A 19,794-nucleotide genomic window follows, 5' to 3' on the forward strand; every position below is an offset into this window, starting at 1 on the left:
CACTTAAAAATGTAAGCTTGTAGCTCGAAAAAGCACATGAGCTCCTCTTAAGCTACAATCTTTAAGAGTTTTGGCCCCAATAGACTTCAATGAGAGCGAAAAACTGTGCGAACAACAGAGGTGGGGGACTCGAGTCACATGACTTGACTCGAGTCACCTGTTTGAGGACTTGCGACTTGCTTGACAAAATTAAATAAATGACTCGACTTGACTTTGACTTGTCACTAATGACTTGCGACTTGACTTTGACTTGGGCTATTTGACTTGCAATGACTTGGCACCACTAGTGCTGTGTCTTGGCCTAGGCAAAAGCCGCCCCCCCCCAAAAGAAAGCTCCCCCCAAGTCCCGGCTTCAGGGTAGATCAGTATTTTGACTTAATTTGTGACTTGACCAAAATAAATGACTTGACTTGACTTGCTTGACTTCTAGCAGGGACTCGACTTGACTTGCTTGCTTTTCGCCACAGTAACTTGGGACTTGCTTGTGACTTGAAGGTTAAGACTTGAGACTTGCTTGTGACTTGCACATGTGTGACTTACTCCCATCACTGGCGAACAAGTGCAAGAAATTAGGCGAAACAGACAGGCTAAAAATACTTTTTAAAAATACTCCAGTGTAAGTTGCCAGCAAAAAACATCTGCTAAATAAATGAAAGGGGCTCCAAAATGACCAAAGGCATGCAGCTCAAATGTAAATATAGCTTTAAAGGGGAACTAAAGTCCACAAATAACGTACTTCTTTTTCAGAGACGCAACCATTGAATTCCTTGCTGGCTGCTGCCATCTACTCCTTGGACTTGATCTGTATTTTTGTTTTTTTGGCCTCTTGATTGGTCGGCTGGAATGACAAGACTCCCGCGCATGCACATTGGATCACTCTTCCCAGCACACTGGCACTGTGCACTCGCAGAAGGGAATTTAACAAGATTCCTGGCCACTCATTAGAATTAGAAGAAAAGAGGTTTAACCTTAAACTACGTAGAGGGTTCTTTACTGTAAAAGCAGCAAGTATGTGGAATTCCTTTCCACAGGCGGTGGTCTCAGCGGGGAGCATCGATAGTTTCAAGAAACTATTAGGTAAGCACCTGAACGACCACAACATACAGGGATATACAATGTAATACTGACATATAATCACACACATGGGTTGGACTTGATGGACTTGTGTCTTTTTTCGACCTCACCTACTATGTAACTATGTAACTGTGCCGAGAATGTATGCTGATCCGCGTATGCATCAAAAGAACATTGGAAACAGGCAGGTAAGTTTGTTTTATTGCAGAAGAGACATAGAATGTCTCTTCTGCAACTAAAATCTGCCTGCTTGCAACTTTTGTTGATAAAGATTAAGTTCTACTTTAAAGAGCAATATCTCAGCTCCAGTCCTGTCACTTTGCCTAGGCTGAGATCAGTCTGCTGCCACGCATTAGAAAAAAACATTTGCTCACTGCTCAGTCCCCTCTTTTGATGATCAGACTGCAACACTGCAACTTTGTAGAAAATCACAAAAGGGAGAATCTACAGCAGGGGGCTGATCTCTGTCAGACATTTGTTAACACTGCCAAGAATGGCATAGGCATCAGGATTTACATAATTGCATTACCTTTGAGCAGCTCAGTCAAGGAATCGGATCTTGACAATGAATGAAGCCTAAACAAACATGGCTCCATTTTCCTGGAAAGAAAAGGAGATGAAGACATCGTCATTGGGAGTACTGTGATCTCTAAGAGAGGTAATAAATACATGCAAGTGGTACAAATACATGTTTCTTAGCATGCACACATTGCAAGTATGTGTAAAGCTGAAGATTCTTGTGATGGTTTTGATGGATTGGGGAGTGGTTTAACTCCTAGCAGGTTATATTTTTCTGCCTGTGTCCCACTGGCGGCAACTGAAAAAAAAAACTGGAAATCTCTCCAAAGTGAACAAATTCCCAGCTGGAAGAGATGTGACCTGAAATGATGTCCCTATTAGAAGATTTCCCATGCCCCCACTGACCCAATGGCTCTAATATGCATTCTTACATACTGTAAAGTTCACAGACCAGGCTTTCTTTTCAATGCATGCATTATGAAGTTTCTTGAGAATCTTTAAATGTGTAATGCATTTGTTGCAAAGAATAGTTTTTAAAATGGGATTCTATACCATCACTGCCAATGTGGCGTGGCTGGCAATGTACATGTGAACATATGAAATTACTGTCACACCACAATACATATATATATATACACTTTATATATGAAATTACTGATCTTGCTGTTACAAGGATGGAAGCCCGGTGCACGTGATGCTGTCCACGCTGGGGTAGAGGGTGTTTGTTTCACTTCCTGCCGACGCCGACTGCAATACAGAGACCCACTGAGACTAGAGTCACAGATGGACTGGTGCCTGTGGGCAGCTACTCAGCCACCGGCCCGCGCCTTTCCGACTTCCATCTGCTAACCCAGACACCAGCCTGGATACCTGCTCCTCAGTAACAGAGGAGCAGTGTCTGTACCAGTCCTTGCCCCCCCAAGGAAGCCTTCGAGCGAATGATGAGTGCGGAAGGCTGCAGGCTGTCCAAGTGAATCCATGTACTGGCCGAGGAACTTAACCCAGAGATCACTTGAAGGAGTTGCCATTTCTCTCCTGGAAGTGCACACAAGGTTATAGTGCTGAGAGAAAGGATGGATTGGAGGATGCTTTTTAGCTACTGTAACAAACTGATATCCCTCACAGATCTGTGTGGGTTTAAAATGACACATGGGTAATCTGAGAGGACTATTTAACATATGACTATACTACTATATTAGTTATCTATCAAGGGCTTTTTTTCTCAAACAATAGGTGCTGGAACTCAACCATGACCCCTCAAAACCCCTCCACCCACACACACCCTCAAATTACATCAAATAGTGGGTGTGGTCAGTCAAATTTCACAAACAGTAGGAGGGTCTTAAAGGGGCATTAAATACCAGGATTACATTACATACAGCGTGCAGAGTTCAAGGGGGTTACACACAGAATGCAGAGCCGACGCTTGTAAATTGAAACCGGACTTCTGTGTTTACAAGTGATTATGGTGAGCAGGCCTCCCCAAGGGTCTGAGCCAGAGGTGGTGGAACTGAGTTCCACCAAGTTCCCCCTGAAAAAAAGCCCTGTATCTATCTATCCATCCATCCACCCACTTTTCCATCCATCCGTTCTTCCATGACAGATATACATCTGGATCTAATAAAGTGCTTCATGGAACCAGGTAGCCACCCCTTTATAAACTTCATTACCTTCTACACCAAACACAATGGTGCAGACCCAGCCGAACGTGCACCCATACACTCAGACACCCATCCACCCACCCATTCATCCAGCCAATCATCAACCAACCACCGACTTACTTACTCATCATATACTGATACAGTGGATGGTAGAACTGTGCTCCTTCTCTGAAAGTATAACTATCCAAGCGCTGACGGGATCCCCCTGGGAAGTGGTGGTGAGTGTGTCTGGTGGTAAGTGGATAAAGAGGACAAGATCAGAGGCAAATCAAATAAATTGGGGGGTGGAAAAGCGATGCAGACAGCCCCCATCCCAGGAGGGATTCAGTAGTACATGTCTGCAGAGACAAGTGTAATAAAGGAAAGCTCCAGTATCCCAAGGCAGACAATGCCAACCTGGACAGGGGGAGGCAAGCAAAAACCCAGAATGGAGGCTACAATGGGTGCGCAATCCAGTGGCCTAGCATCTAGCCACCCGAGAAGTATGGGGGGTAACCCCACAGGGACCCTCAAAGCATAAAATAAGGAGTTGAAGGAAGCCCGTATGGCAGAGTCAGGAATATCAACCAAGGACATAGGGGCGGCTCAGGAAGTCCAAGCAAGCATACTACTAACTAAAGATGTCTTAGCGGAGAAGCTGGCAAAACTGGAGCTGTCTTTGAAAACAGATATTGCCGCTGCACAAGCTGATTTGAGGCAGGTCCTCGATCGAATAGAGGAGGCAAAGGAGAGACTTGATATACACGATCAAATGCTTGAGGAGATGCGAGAGCAGGTGAAAACTCTACAGAGAGCACATAGATCACTACTGTATAAAATGGAGGACCAGGAAAACCAAAGCCGAAGCAAAAATTTGCGCATAAAAGGCCTACCTGTGAAATATGGAGATGGAGACCTCCCTGCAGTGATGTGAGGAATATTTAACCTAATACTGGAGAGGCAAACATCAGAAATATTAAAAATTGATAGAGTGCATGGAGTTAGAAAGCTCCGAAGTCAGACAACAGAGTCACCAAGAGATGTCATTGTGAGGTTTCACTATGCGGAAAAAAAAGCAACAATGATGGAAAAGGCACGAAGTCTACTTAGAATCATTTTTGAGGGAGTAACTTTACAGATTTTTGAAGATCTTGCTGTTATAACACTAGCAAGAAGAAGGCTTCTGAAGCCACTGACAGAGCAAACGTGCTTAGCCAATATTCAATTGGCTTTCCATCCTGTCTCAAAGGGACAAAAGATGGGTGTACGGCAGTACTAAGATTCCCAGAGGACCTACGGAACTTTTGCAGCAAGTAAGACCCCCAGCTCTTCATGGGTGGGAGGAGAATGGGGACAAAATACTCCCTTTAGGAAATAAGCAGTGGTCCCGAAAAGAAAACAACGGGCTCTTGGACGTTTTTGTGCACTGTGGAACTCCCTGCCTTATGATGTGTGAACGGTTTAATGTCAGGCTCCTGAGACATAGAATTAGGAATCAGAAATGGGTGGTGAGAGATCTGGGCTAGAGGTGGTGGCCAGTTGGGCGGCTGGAGGGGATGGGTGCTCGGGAAACCTGCAGTGTTGGGTGGACAGAAGTGCAGTGAGAAGTTACCTCCTCCAGAGGGTATGGACAAAGGGCTACACCTATGGACAAAGGGTGACACCAAGTTGTGTGTACCCAGAGCCGACTGCCGGACATGATCTAGAAGTACACCCTACCACGGAAGGGGGGGATAATTCCCCTGAGGGGGGAGGAGGGGGGTTTCACTTCTTTTTTTCTCTCCTCTCTCTCTGGCTCCTACAGAAGAGGTAGGCTGGGTAGCTGCTTCAATAGTTGACTATGGCCCTCTTAATCTTAGTGACCTGTAATGTTTGAGGTTTGAGTACCCCTAGTAAGATAAAATAAACAGAGAACTACAGCAATACAGTGCCATGAAAAAGTATTCACACCCCTAGAAATTTTCCACATTTTGTCATGTTACAACCAAAAACATAAATGTATTTTATTGGAATTTTACGTCATAGACCAACACAAAGTGGCACATAATTGTAAAGTGGAAAGAAAATGATAAATGGTTTTCAAAATTTTTCACAAATAAATATGTGAAAAGTGTGGTGTGCATTTGTATTCAGCCCCCTTTACTCTGATATCCCTAACTATAATCTAGTGGAACCAATTGCCTTCAGAAGTCACCTACTTAGTAAATAGAGTCCACCTGCATGTAATTTAATCTCAGTATAAATACAGCTGTTCTGTGAAGCCCTCAGAGGTTTGTTAAAGAACCTACAATGGAATGATTTAGACAAAGCATATTCATGTGTTAGAATGGCCCAGTCAAAGTCCAGACCTAAATCCGATTGAGAATCTGTGGCAAGAATTAAAAGTTGCTGTTCACAGATGCTCTCCATCCAATCTGACAGAGCTTGAACTGTTTTGCAAAGAGAATGGGCAAAAATGTCATTCTCTAGATGTGCAAAGCTGGTAGAGACATACCAAAAAAGATTTGCAGCTGTAATTGCAGCGAAAGGTGGTTCTACAAAGTATTGACTCAGGGGGGCTGAATACAAATGCACGCCACACTTTCACATATTTATTTGTAAAAAAATTTGAAAACCATTTATCATTTTCCTTCCACTTCACAATTATGTGCTACTTTGTGTTGGTCTAGCACATAAAATCCCAATAAAATAAATTTACGTTTTTGGTTGTAACATGAGAAAATGTGGAAAATTTCAAGGTGTATGAATACTTTTTCAAGGCACTGTAAATCCCTCCCTTTCTCTTGGCCTCCTTTTTCCCCTCTTTTTTCTCTCTTCTGTAAACCTCAGTGTCATAATGATTGGTCAGTCGCTCCATCCCTACCAGAGTGCATTTGGCATGGTTGTACCATGACAAAATGTGGAAACTTTCAAGGGGTATGAATACTTTTTCAAGGCACTGTATGTGGCAAACATAATTTTTCTGCAAGAGACACATATTACACATGCCTCAGGGTGTAGAATGACCTCTCAATATTATCCCAGCTGGTTTTATAGCGATTGAAATGGATCTGACAGTAATACTCTGTTTATGGTAGAAGAGCAACTAGCAGACCCTGAAGGGAGATTCTTGTTTATTAACGGAAGACTGTTTAATATGAAATGCATGTTTCCAATATCTATTGCCCTAATAGTGAACCAAATATGTTTTTGAAAAAAGTATTGAAAAAACGAATGTTATTTACCGACTTAATGACCTGAAGATTTGCCCCCTTAGTGACCAGGTCATTTTTTGCAATATGGCACTGCATCACTTGACAACTGACAATTGCGCGGTCGTGTGACGCTGTACCCAAACAAAATTGATGTCCTTTATTTCCCACAAATAGAGCTTTCTTTTGGTGGTATTTGATCACCTCTGCGGTTTTTATTTTTTGCGCTATAAACAAAAAAAGAGCGTAAATTTTGAAAAAAAAAACAATATTTTTTACTTTTGCTATAATAAATATCCCAAGAATTAAAAAAAAAAAATCAAATTTCTTCATCAGTTTAGGCCAATATGTATTTTTCTACATATTTTGGGTAAAAAAATCGCAATAAGTGTATATTGATTGATTTGCTCAATAGTTAAAAAATAGGAGATTTATTTATAGCACTTTTATTTATTTTTATTTTTTTACGAATAATGGTGGTGATCTGCGATTTTGTCTGTGACATTGCGGCAGACAGTTTTTTGGGACCATTGACATTTATACAGGGATTAGAGCTAAAAATAGCCACTGATTAAATGTATTAATAATTAATTATGTATGATTAAACTGTATAAATGTCACTGGCAGGGAAGGGGTTAACACTAGGGGGCTATCAAGGGGTTAAGTTTGTTCCCTGGGAAGTGTTGCTAACTGTATGGGGGCTGGGCTGACTGGAGGAGGAGAGAGATTGTTGTTCCTAATCACTAGGAACAGATGATCACTCTCAGCTCCCCTCACAGAACGGGGATCTGTTTGTTTACACTGACAGATCCCCGTTCTACCTGTCTCTGGAGCAATCATCTAGTCAGCCAGACCCACTGGTTGGCTCCCCCGCTCGCAAATGGGCACGCGCCCACAAATCGTCCGACATACAATGAGGAGCTAGCAGCCGCTATAGACCAGGATACAAGGCGTGCATTTCATATGGTCATGAAGGAGAAATATCAATGGGGTAACAAACCTAGAAAAAGATTGACAAAAGCTCTCCGGGAAAAGAAAAATGCATCCTTTATCTCAAAAATAAAGGATGAGAAAGGTGAAATGGTGCACTCATCCCTGGAAATGGCTAAGGTCTTCCATACATACTATAGTAAGTTATATAAGGTGGGTCAGTCAGAAAACTATATGGAGGGGCAAAAGAAAAATCTTAAAATACAAGAGTTCCTTTCAGGGCCTGAACTTCTCGACGGTACCTAAAGAAGGCTGACACAGTTAGAAAACCCAATTACACAGGAGGAGGTGATGAATGCAATAAAAACATGGTGACAGGGAAAAGTCCAGGCCCTGACAGATACTCGATCATGTATTACAGAAGGTTCCAAGGGGTATTACTTCCTAAGCTATGTAAATATCTGAACGCACTTGGAGACAGAGCAAAGATGCGGGAGAAGTCATTGTTAGCCCACTTAACCCTTATCTTAAAAGAGGTGAAAGATCCAACAACCCCTGCAAGTTATAGAATGACAGCTTTGCTAAATGTTGATGTAAATATATTTGCAAAGGTCTTAGCTGATAGACTAAAATCCTTGAAGTCCAAATGGATCCATACCAATCAGGTGGAATTTGTATCGGGAGGGAAAAGATAATTGTCTTAAGACACTTTTTCCTGATCCATGAAGCGAAAAAGAGGAAGTACCCAGTTCTACTCCTGTCAACTGATGCTGAGAAAGCCTTTGACAGGGTAGACTGGGGATTTATGTTTGAAACGTTAAGACATCTTGGAATAGGAAGTAAGATGATGCAATGGATTATAGCACTATACCACCACCCAACAGCGAAAATTCGGGTACATGGAAATTTATCTGCACGGATGCAAGGATGCCTGCTCCCGCCAATGCTGTTCGTACTCACTCCGGAACCCCTGCTGTTGGCAATCCGAGAGAGTGTTGACATCAAGGGCTTGAGAATTGAGGAGAAGGAGTATAAAGTAGCTGCGTATGCCGATGATATTCTTTTTTATATTGCTAATCCTAGGCTGACACTACCGAATGCGATGAAGGAAGTAAGAAGATAATAGTTATTATCAAATTTTAACTAAATCAGAGATCTTGAATATAACAGTGCCCCTGGGACAGAAGCTGGCAATTATGCCTATGTTCACCTTTGTGTGGGACAGAGAGGAACTGGGATACCTTGGAATTAAATTAATAACATCACTGAAAGCACTATATAAGGCTAACTATATCCCCTTGCTTAATACAAATAAAGAGAACTTAAATTCCCTCAAATATAGACCTATTTCTTGGCTAGGTAGAATAAATGCATTTAAAATGAATATTATGCCCAAGGTGCTATATACATTTCAAATGTTCCCAATTACCCTCCCTCGGGAATATTTTAAGAAATGCTGTGTTGGTAAAAGAGAGGAAAGTAGGCGAGTTGGCGATCTTAAAAAGTATTTTTTAAGAGGGGGTCACTATTTCACGATTAGCAGATTGGATTCACAATAACAAAGCGAACAATTGGGTTGAGATTATTATTGTTATACACAATTTATAAAGCACCAACAGTTTACGCAGCGCTTTACAGTGTAGAGGGGGGACAGCATAATTACAGTACAGTTCAATACAGAAGGGACAGGAGGACCCTGCTCGTAGAGCTTACATTCTAAAGGGAGGGGGTGGTGGTACAAAAGGTAATAGATGCAGGGAATGATTTGATGGGGATGGCTCGGGGACAGTTGTTAGGTGTGGGATAGGCTTCCCTGAATAATTGAGTTTTCAGGGATCTCCTGAAGGTGGACAGGTTAGGGGCTGATCGGATATACCGGGGCAGGGAATTCCAGAGGATGGGAGAGGCTCTGGAGAAGTCCTGAAGGCGAGCATGAGAGGAGGTAACAAGGGAGCTAGAGAGCAGGAGTTCCTGGGAGGAGCGGAGGGGACGATTAGGGCGATATCTCCAAATGAAGTTGGTGATGTAGCAGGGGATGTTGTGGATGGCCTTGTATGTTGTGGTTAGCATTTTGAATCTTATACAGTGTGGTAGAGGAAGCCAGTGAAGGGATTGGCAGAGAGGGACAGCAGTCTCGGATTGGTTAGTGAGGTGTATTAGTCTAGCAGCAGCATTCATAATAGACTGAAGGGGGGTTAGCCTGCGTAAGTGTAAGCCATTAAGGAGAGAGTTGCAGTAGTCAAGGCGGGAAATAATCGAGGAGTGAATAAGTTGCTTTGTGGTGTCATTAATCAGGAAGGGTCGAATTCTGGAGATGTTGCGGAGGTTAGGGCAACAGGATTTAGCCAGTGATTGAATGTAGGGGCTGAAGGAGAGCACAGAGTCAAGGATTACACCCAGCACCCTGGCATGTGTGGAGGGACCAATGGTTGTGCTGTCGATCTTAATGGTAAAGTCATGGGGGGAGGACTGGGAAGGAGGAAATATAACAAGCTCAGTTTTAGAAGATTGGGTTTGAGAAAGTGGTGTGACATCCATACTGATATGTCATTCAGTAATTTTGAGATCCGTTAGGAGATCGAGGGGGGGAGTTGAGGCGTGTTTCACTAATAGACACAAATTATTTTTTACCAGGAAAAGAAGACTAGTTTTATTTTGTTAGATGGGCAAAAAAAGAGACGATTCAGTTACAAGACGTGATGAAAGGGGACAGGATATGTTCACTTTTTGAATTAAAGGAAAAATGGGGTAGTATGCCAATAGATAAATGGAGACATGCAAGAATACAACACTTTTCACAAACACTGCCACAACCACTACGAGGAAAAAATAATGTCAAGCCAATAGAAAAACTGCTTAGCTCTCCTTCTAGTATTCAGCACAGTATTTCAAAAATATACTAAAACTAGCGTGCTTTTCCTTAATGGATGCTAAGATGACAGAAATTAGTTTTAAACTTTTTTCCAGATTGTATGTGGCCCCAATGAAGGCCCAGAGCTTTGGGGAGGATGTATCCCCCTGTGTTGGAGGGGATGCGGTTCACCGGGAACCTTTGCGCACCTGTGGTGGGAATGTATCAAGATACAGACCTTTTGCAGGGAGATCGTTAAGGGACTCAGGAAATAACAGGGGAGCACAGACAGGCTGAACCTTGGAGTTGTTTTTTTCGTAAAGTAGATAAACTTGTAACACAAAATAGGACATCTTTAGTGCCTCATCTATTAAATGATTCCCAGACACTGGCGAACACAAAAAACTCCAAGTATAAACGAGTGGATACTGAAAATCGATCAGATACATATGATCGAAGAGACCATATATACAGAAGTGGATTTAATAGAAAGATACAAGGACACCTGGGGGAAATGGATGGAGCTTAAGAAATCAGGGAGGTATATTGAAATGATGGGCATAGAAGAATGAGAACAGACTGTGATCAACATTATGTATATGTTGGAGACGGGCTACTTGGTGAAGGTTAAGGAAGGAAACTATGGGATCCTAGAGAGGAGAGAGGGTAGGGTAGGGTTTTTGTTTCTCTCTGTGTTTTGTTGGGAAGGGGGTAGGGATAGAGGGAAATATTATTGTTCAGTGGGGATGAGCCTAACACCCCCCGGTTCGGTTTGCAGCAGAACATGTGAACAGGCAAAAAATTTGTGCGAATAAGTGAACACCGTTAAAGTCTATGGGACGTGAACGCGAATAATCAAGTGCACATTTCAGTATCTCAGAAAATTAGAATAATACATAAGACAAATAAAAAAAGTATCTTTAATACAGAAATGTTGGCTTACTGAAAAGTATGTCCATCTACAGTATAGTATGCACTTAATACTTGGTTGGGGCTCCTTTTGCATGAATTATGGCATCAATGCGGTGTGGCATGGAGGCGATCAGCCTGTGGCACTGCTGAGGTGTTATGGAAGACCAGGTTGTTTGAATAGCGGCTTTCAGCTTGTCTGCATTCTTGTGTCTGGTGTCTATCATCTTCCTCCCAACTATACCCCACAGATTCTCTATGGGGTTTAGATCAGGCGAGTTTGCTGGCCAATCAAGCACAGTGATACCATGATCATTAAACCAGATATTGGTACTTTTGGCAGTGTGGGCAGTTGCCATGTCGTGCTGGAAAATGAAATCAGCATCTCTATAAAGCTGGTCAGCAGAGGGAAGCATGAAGTGCTCTAGAATTTCTCGGTACAGGGCTCCAATGTGAACGAGGGCTTAGCGCTGGTTCACACTAATGAGATGCGGGAACCAGCGCGATTCCAGTTCAGGTTCCCGCATCGTATAGGACTCACAGGCAGTTCACACTGCCCTATTCTAGCCGCTGCAAGTGTCAATAGAAAGTTAATGACACCCCCAGATCGGTTTTGCAAATCGCAGTGTGAACTGTCAAATGGTGCAGGAATCGGATCGCATGAGTGTGAACACCCATGCGATCTGATTCCAGTGCGAACCAAAAAAAGGTTCCTGGCTTAATTCATATCAGACAGACATTGCATGTGATCTGCACAGTAGTGCAGTGCGAATCACGTGCGATGTCTAACATCACACCAGTGTGGTGATCTGCAATTTTTAGCAGATCTGCAACATTGCGGCAGACAGATCGGACACTTTTGACACTTTTTTTGGGACCATTGACATTTATACAGCAAACAGAGCTAAAAATAGTCACTGATTACTGTATAAATGTCACTGGCAGGGAAGGGGTTAACACTAGGGTGCGATCAAGGGGTTAAGTGTGTTCCCTGGGAGGTGTTGCTAACTGTATGGGGGCTGGGCTCACTGGAGGAGGAGAGAGATCGTTGTTCCTAATCACTAGGAACAGATGATCTGTCTCTCCTCCTCTGACAGAACGGGGATCTGTTTGTTTACACTGACAGATCCCCGGTCTGCCTGTTTCTGGAGCTATCGCAGGTGGCCGCAAGTCTGTCAGAACCCGCTGGTTGGCTCCCCTGCCCATGAATGGGTGCGCGCACACAAATCGCCGTGTACTCGCCTGATGTACAATAACGGCGATTCGCGCAGGGGAGCCAACTTGCCGCAATACAACTGAGGCGGAAAGTCGGTAACTATTTAAAAAGATTAACCAAGGTAAATCTTTGCCGTGCCCCTACTATATTCTTACAGCACAGAATGGCTGGGCTGTCCTGCTTTCAGTCAAGCTCTTTGAAACTTTATTAAACAGCCTCTTCTTAGCAATCAGGATCCCATAAATTAGTATTAAACGGTCAGCATTTTTTCAGCTTAACCCATGGAACACACTAAAATAAACATTCTCCAGAAAATTATTTGTTAAAATAAATTCCCCAGCACTTGTAGTTTACGGTCTTTAATGCCACTGGCTCCTGGTCTCTCAGTGCTGCTTCCAGAGAATTCTTTGCACCTTCTGAATAAATGCAAAGCGTTCTCTGATTGGACAAGGTGGAGAGCATGACATCACCTCCCCGCCTCTCTACCTTGTCTAACCAGTGAATACTTTGCATTAATTCAGAAAATGCAAAGCATTCTGTGAATGGCACTATGCTAAGAGGCTGACCTCCTGTGTTCAGGATGCAGCAAGCCATCCACTCAGAACAGGACACAGAAGCTAGTGGAGATCACTGGAATAGTGTTGTCTGCTTCAGTGATTCCCAGCTTTCAGGGGGATCGGCCAGTTATAGTATATGCATAGTTACATTGGTCCAAGCTAGAACAATGTAACTAATTATAACACCCATACCTGGCATTCACATTTAACATACAGTGCCTTGAAAAAGTATTCATACCCCTTTTACACATTTTGTCATGTTACAACCAAAAACATAAATGTATTTTAGTGATATTTTATGTGATAGACCAACAAAAGTGGCACATAATTGTAAAGTGGAAGGAAAATAATAAATGTTTTTCAACATTTTTTACAAATAAATATGTGAAAATTTGTATTCAGCCTCCCTGAGTCAACACTTTGTAAAACCACCTTTCGCTGCAATTACAGCTGCAAGTCTTTTTGGGTATACCTCTAGCTCTCTTTACACATCTAGAGAGTAACATTTTTGCCCATTCTTCTTTGTAAAATAGCTCAAGCTCTGTCACATTGCATAAAGAGCGCCAGTGAACAGCAATTTTCAAGTCTTGCCACAGATTCTCAATTGGATTTAGGTCTGGACTTTGACTGGGCCATTCTAACACATGAATGGGCTTTGAGCTAAACCATTCCATTATAGGTCTGGCTGTATGTTTAGGGTCGTTGTCTTGCTGGAAGGTGAACCTCCGCCCCAGTCTCAATTGTTTTGCAGACTCATGCCCTGTACACACGGTCAGACATTGATCGGACATTCCGACAACAACATCCATGGATTTTTCCGATGGATGTTGGCTCAAACTTGTCTTGCATACACACGGTCACACAAAGTTGTCAGAAAATCCGATCGTTCTGAACGTGGTGACGTAAAACACGTACGTCGGGACTATAAACGGGGCAGTAGCCAATAGCTTTCGTCTCTTAATTTATTCTGAGCATGCGTGGCACTTTGTGCGTCGGATTTGTCGGAAAATTTTATAGCAAGCTCTCAAACTTTGTGTGTCGGAAATTCCTATGGAAAATATGTGATGGAGCCTACACAAGGTCAGAATTTCCGACAACAAGGTCCTATCACACATTTTCCATCGGAAATCCTATCGTGTGTACAGGGCATAACAGGTTTTCTTTCAAGATTGCCCTGTATTTGGCTCCATCCATCTTCCCATCAACTCTGACCAGCTTCCCTGTCCCTGCTGAAGAAAAGCATCCCCACAACATGATGCTGCCACCACCATGTTTCACGGCGGGGATGGTGTGTTCAGGGTGATGTGCAGTGTTAGTTTTCCACCACACATAGCATTTTGCTTTAGGGCAAAAAGTTCAGTTTTGGTCTCATCTGACCAGAGAACATTCTTCCACATGTTTGCTGTGTCCCCTCCATGGCTTCTCGCAAACTGCAAACAGGACTTCTTAGGGCTTTCTTTTAACAATAGCTTTCTTCTTGCCACTCTTCCATAAAGGCCAGATTTGTGGAGTGCACGACTAATAGTTGCCCTGTGGACAGATTCTCCCACCTGAGCTGTGGATCTCTGCAGCTCCTCCAGAGTTACTTGGGGCCTCTTGGCTGCTTCTCCGATTAATGCTCTCCTTGCCCGGCTTACTCTATCCATTTTCGAATGATGGATTGAATAGTGCTCCATGAGATGTTCAAAGCTTGGGATATTTTTTAATAACCTAACCCTGCTTTAAACTTCTCCACAACGTTATCCCTGACCTGTCTGGTGTGTTCCTTGGCCTTCATGATGCTGTTTTTCACTAAGGTTCTCTAACAAACCTCTGAGGATTTCACAGAACAGCTGTATTTATACTGAGAATAAGTTACACTCAAGTAGGCTTTATTTACTAATTAGGTGGATTCTGAAGGCAATTGGTTCCACTAGATTTTAGTTAGGGGTATCAGAGTAAAGGAGGCTGAATACAAATGCACACTTTTCAGATATTTATTTGTAAAAAAAATGTGAAAAACATTTATCACTTTCCTTCCACTTCACAATTATGTTTCACTTTATATCATCAGAAAGGTACACTCACCAGACCAGTCTGACCATCTTGGGGTAAGTCAAAAATCATTTTGTGGGTCAACCTTCTGGCACTCAGCTAACAGGTCACCATCAGCTCCACACCCCAGTTAGACCATATTACTCTCCCCCATGGTCCTCCTGCTGTCTATATTACAAGGGAAACATGCAACACACAACTCCAGTCCAGAAAATGGGAGATGAGGAAGAACACGTCTATTGAATTAAATTGACACAAAACAAAACTCTGATTAAAAAAAGCTAATTCTATTCAAGTATGTTTTCCTAAAGTGGTTCTAAAGGCTGAAGGTTTTTCACCTTCATACCTTAATACATTCTATGCATGAAGGTAAAAAAACTTCTGTGTGCAGCGCATTCCCCCCCCCCAACCCTTACCTGAGCCCTCTCTGATCCAGCGATGTTCACAAGAGCCTTGGCTGGATGGGGACTCTCTCCTCATTGGCTGAGACAGCAGCGGGAGTCCTTTGGCTTCCTCTGCTATCAATCACAGCCAGTGAGCCAATGAGGAGAGAGCGGGGGCGGGCAGAGACACGGCTCTATGTGTCTTATAGACGCTTAGAACAGCGGCTCGGGAGCAAGCAAGCAGCAGTGTCCCCAGGGCAAGCAGCTTTCTCTGGGGGCACTGCTCGAGCGCTGGCAAGTGACCCGAAAAGAAGAGGATTCGGGTTGCTGCGTGCAAAACCACTGCACAGAGCAGGTAAGTATAACACATTTGGTATTTTAGAAAAAAAAACAAACAACGCTTTAGTATTACTTTACTTCACAAACAGAAAACCTTCTATTGCTCTCCGACAACAAAACCGTGGATTTTTGTTCGAAGGTTGTTGGCTCCAACTTGTCTTGCATACACACGGTCACACAAATGTTGATCAACAATTACGAACGTAGTGAAATCTCCTTTACGGACGCTACTTGATTCCGAGCATGCGTGAACTTTTGTGTGACTGACTTGTGTACACACGATCGGAAAATCTGACAACAAAGTCTTGTTGGCGGAAAATTTTAGAACCTGCTAGCCAACATTTGTTGGCGGAAAGTCCAACAACAAATGTTCGATGGAGCATACACACGGTCGGACTTTCAGCCAACAAGCTCACGTGTTACATTTCCCGTCAGAAAATCCGACTGTGTATACACGGCATTAGTGCACAATGGTTAGACAGTTCTGGTTTGTGTACCTGATAATGTTGAGGAATCCTGATTGCTCAGACGCATTTGTTTTAAAAAGGCTTTTGCTTACTTTAAAAGGATTGGCACTGTTTTGGAAAAACACACCATAACCCGCAAAAAGACACATAATTATAACACTGGCTACAGAATGGCTAAAATGTGGAATGTTGTGATGTTTTCTACAAACTGTCTTCAGAAGTTCCCTAGCTGTGCCTTAACATATTCTGTTAACTTATGCACTCCTTCCCCCACACTAACATATGAATGAATTAGATGAAGATTTCTAATAAAGAACACATGTATGTCACACATTCCAGCGCTTACAAATGCTTTGTGCTGCATGGGTTTCCTGCTGTACAGCTTTCACTGTTGAATTTTCCCATGTGATTGCACATCTTATGACACACAAAGTGATTTTATTTCTATGTCTTGACATGTAAAGACTTGAGAGTAAAAATTTCTATTCATTCAGATGTCGTTCATTAGGAGGGACATAAAAACGAACTAAAAGAAGCTGTATATGAGTTAATGTTTTAAACTCAAATGGCACTAAATTATGGTTTAAAAAAAATATATATTCAAGTATGTATTCTTAACTCTAAAAGTACCTTCTATTGCTCTCGGTCTCCTTCAATTTTTTTTTTCTTTTGCTGTGTGATCTGATTTCCCGTTAGAGGGTGGCCACCATCGCTCTCCATGGAACCAATGTATGTAGGTTGGTAAGACTCTTGGCTCAAAAGCAGAGGGCTTGAACCTCAAAATGTGGAAAGCCTTAGGATGCTACGAGGGCTTCCTACACCACTGGCTGAGTACTGAGGATCTGGAGGTGGTCTCGTCTGCATCCTTGTACATGCCTATGCTTGCTTTTGCAAGTAGAATACTTTTTACATTTTAAAATAAAATTGTTATGTTGGTAATGCACTAGGTTGGTGCGCCCTTTGCTTTTGTTGTTTCCTTCTTCAAGGATGTTGATTGGAAGGGGCTGCATATGAATTATTCATAGATAGCACATGGATTCATGGAACATAAACACCAAGCCATACAGTGGCCCGACAGAAAGTTCAGGGAAGCATTGCAGAGGATAGATTGATGAGAACCTGTATACTTATAAATTATGGAGCATGTTTTATGTACTGTTCAGTTAAAATGAGGAGGTGAACTAACTCCAAATATCCTGGCTACTCTGGAGCCTGCTGCACATAGCAATCGTGATGCCCTGTGTTGCCGGTGTAGCAGTCAATACACTGCAATACACCGCTCCGGAGTGAGTAACCATTATAATACTTGCAATGACAAGCTTTTGTTGTCCAGCGCTTCTTTTTGGGACAGCTTACCGGAAGAATAATCCTCAGATGTGCTTCTTGTTGGTGCATGGGGTGCGCTGATCAGTGAATGCTTGTCATTAACAATATGATGGATACTTACTCCGGAGCTGTGTATGGATGTGTACAGTATAACACCTCTACAGCGGCAGCATGGGACCTTACTTATGCTATCTGCAGTAAGGTCTGCATGGGTCGCCAGGATATTTGGAGTTAATGCACATTTCAATTTTTTGTGAAAAGGTAAACTTACCCTTTAACATAAAGGGTAATATTTGCCTGAGAATATGATACTACTTAACTACAATCAACTCCATCTGAGCATACTCATACAAGAGAAATACCCAATATTTCCAGTTATAGGACACATGTATCTCATTCCCCCTTTTACAAGTGATAACGCTGAGCTTGATCTCTTCCATGGGTCTCCAACCTACTGTCCATGGGTGGGTGCAGCCCTTTAACTGCCTTTATGTGGCCCTTGGGGTATAATTGCTTCCACTAACATGAGGCACTATTCCTCCCATTGATACACGGCACTATTCCTCCCTTTGACACCAATGATAAGGCACCATTCCTTCCACTGACACCAACAGTGGGGTACTATTCTTCCCACTAACATCAACAGTGGGGAACTATTCTTTCCACTGATATCAACAGTGGAGCACTATTCCCCCAACTGATATCAGTAGTGGGGTACTATTCTTTCCACTGACATCAACAGTGGGGCACTATTCTTTCCACTGACATCAACAGTGGAGCACTATTCTTTCCACTGATATCAAAGGTGGGGCACTAGACCCTCAACTGACATCAGTAGTGGGGTACTATTCTTTCCACTGACATCAACAGTGGGGCACTATTCTTTCCACTGATATCAACAGTGGGGCACTATTCCCCCAACTGACATCAGTAGTGGGGTACTATTCTTCCCACTGACATCAACAGTGGAGCACTATTCTTTCCATTGACACCAAAGGTGGGGCACTATTCCTTTCACTGACACCAACAGTGGGGCACTGTTCATTTCACTGGTACCAACAGTAGGACACTATTCCTTCTACTGACACGAGTGATGGAGCACAATTCCTTCCACTGACACCAACGATGAGGCATACTTTCTACCACTGATATAGATGATTGGGCACCATTCTGCCCACTGACATGTACAATGGGATGATGGGGCACTATTCCTACTGACCACAGACACTGTCATTTTTTACTACCTGGAAAGTGCAAAATCTGGTGCAACTCTGCATAGAAATCAATCAGCTTCCAGCTGAATTTAAAAACTGATTGGCTACCATGCAGCGCTGCACCAGATTTTGCACTCTCCAGTTTTAGTAAATCCATCTCATTATCTACTTCTACTGATGCTGGGGCATTTTCTACTCCCACTGGCCACACCAGCTCTCCTAATGTCGGAAGGACCGTAAACAGGCCCTTTGTTTGGAATGGTTGGAAACCACTGGTCTATTTTAAAGGTAATCTCAGAATCAAAATGAGACATACTGGAAATGGGACTTACTGAGATTAGAGTAAGGTTAAGGTCAATATTAGAAGCCACATAAGGACAGTAGAGGGCTGTGTTAAAGCTGAGGAAGCAAAAAGCAGTAATGTTTAACTATATGTTTAACACACCACATTCCACTCAACACTAAATCATCATTGCTACTTGAAAACACCTTATATCATTGCAGTAGAAAAACTGCAAGGTCACTTACTAAGCCAATATAGAGAGATTAGAGATGATGTTTTGCTCTAACCCTGTGCTGTGATTGTTCTACAGAAACTGCAGTGAGACCAGAGAGGCAACAGATACTAGAGAAAACAATTAGCTGCTTGTAATGAGTGTCAAGACTTGGCATCACTACCCCGCCAGCAATCTATCTGGCTACAATTCATGCAGTATTCTCCCACTCATTCAAGCTTATAGTTGAGCATCAAAGGTCCTGCCAAGCCAACAAAGGCGGTTTTATTGTAAACAAAAGATAGTAGTATTGATCCATTTATTATGGTTTTTTTCCTCAAAAGATAGTGGATGTCCATATATTATCTAATGTTAACTATTTTTTGATTAATTTCAGCAGGAAATCTTTTCCTCTTCAAAACACAGACTCATTTACCACTAGTCATAAAGAGAACCTGTGGTTATCTGCAATAGCTTCCGCTTTTGAATTTTTTAATTACCTCTCAGGGATTACTTGATTTTTTTGTCATATGCTTTCTCAATTTGAACAGATGTGTCAGGCTAAGTGTGAGGTTAGCAATCTTGTCTCCTGTCTAAGCTCAGTGCAGGCCTGACACTGTGCTGATATTTCTGCTCTGACAAGGAGAAAA

At 42.6% G+C, this 19,794-nt stretch overlaps 1 long non-coding RNA gene across 1 annotated transcript in view; it reads right to left on the bottom strand.

The window, feature by feature from the left end:
- Positions 1-16,975, bottom strand: part of LOC141145851 (uncharacterized) — a 65,602-nt gene extending 48,627 nt beyond the window's left edge. Inside the window, exons 1-2 of the long non-coding RNA XR_012244673.1 lie at positions 16,741-16,975; positions 1,604-1,674 (exon numbers count right to left, since the gene is read on the bottom strand). This is a non-coding gene — a long non-coding RNA (uncharacterized lncRNA). The remainder of the gene's footprint in view (positions 1-1,603; positions 1,675-16,740) is intronic.
- Positions 16,976-19,794: the final 2,819 nt, after the last annotated feature.

Source organism: Aquarana catesbeiana, linkage group LG05, assembly GCF_042186555.1.
Source record: "Aquarana catesbeiana isolate 2022-GZ linkage group LG05, ASM4218655v1, whole genome shotgun sequence".
Classification (NCBI taxonomy): Eukaryota; Metazoa; Chordata; class Amphibia; order Anura; family Ranidae; genus Aquarana; species Aquarana catesbeiana.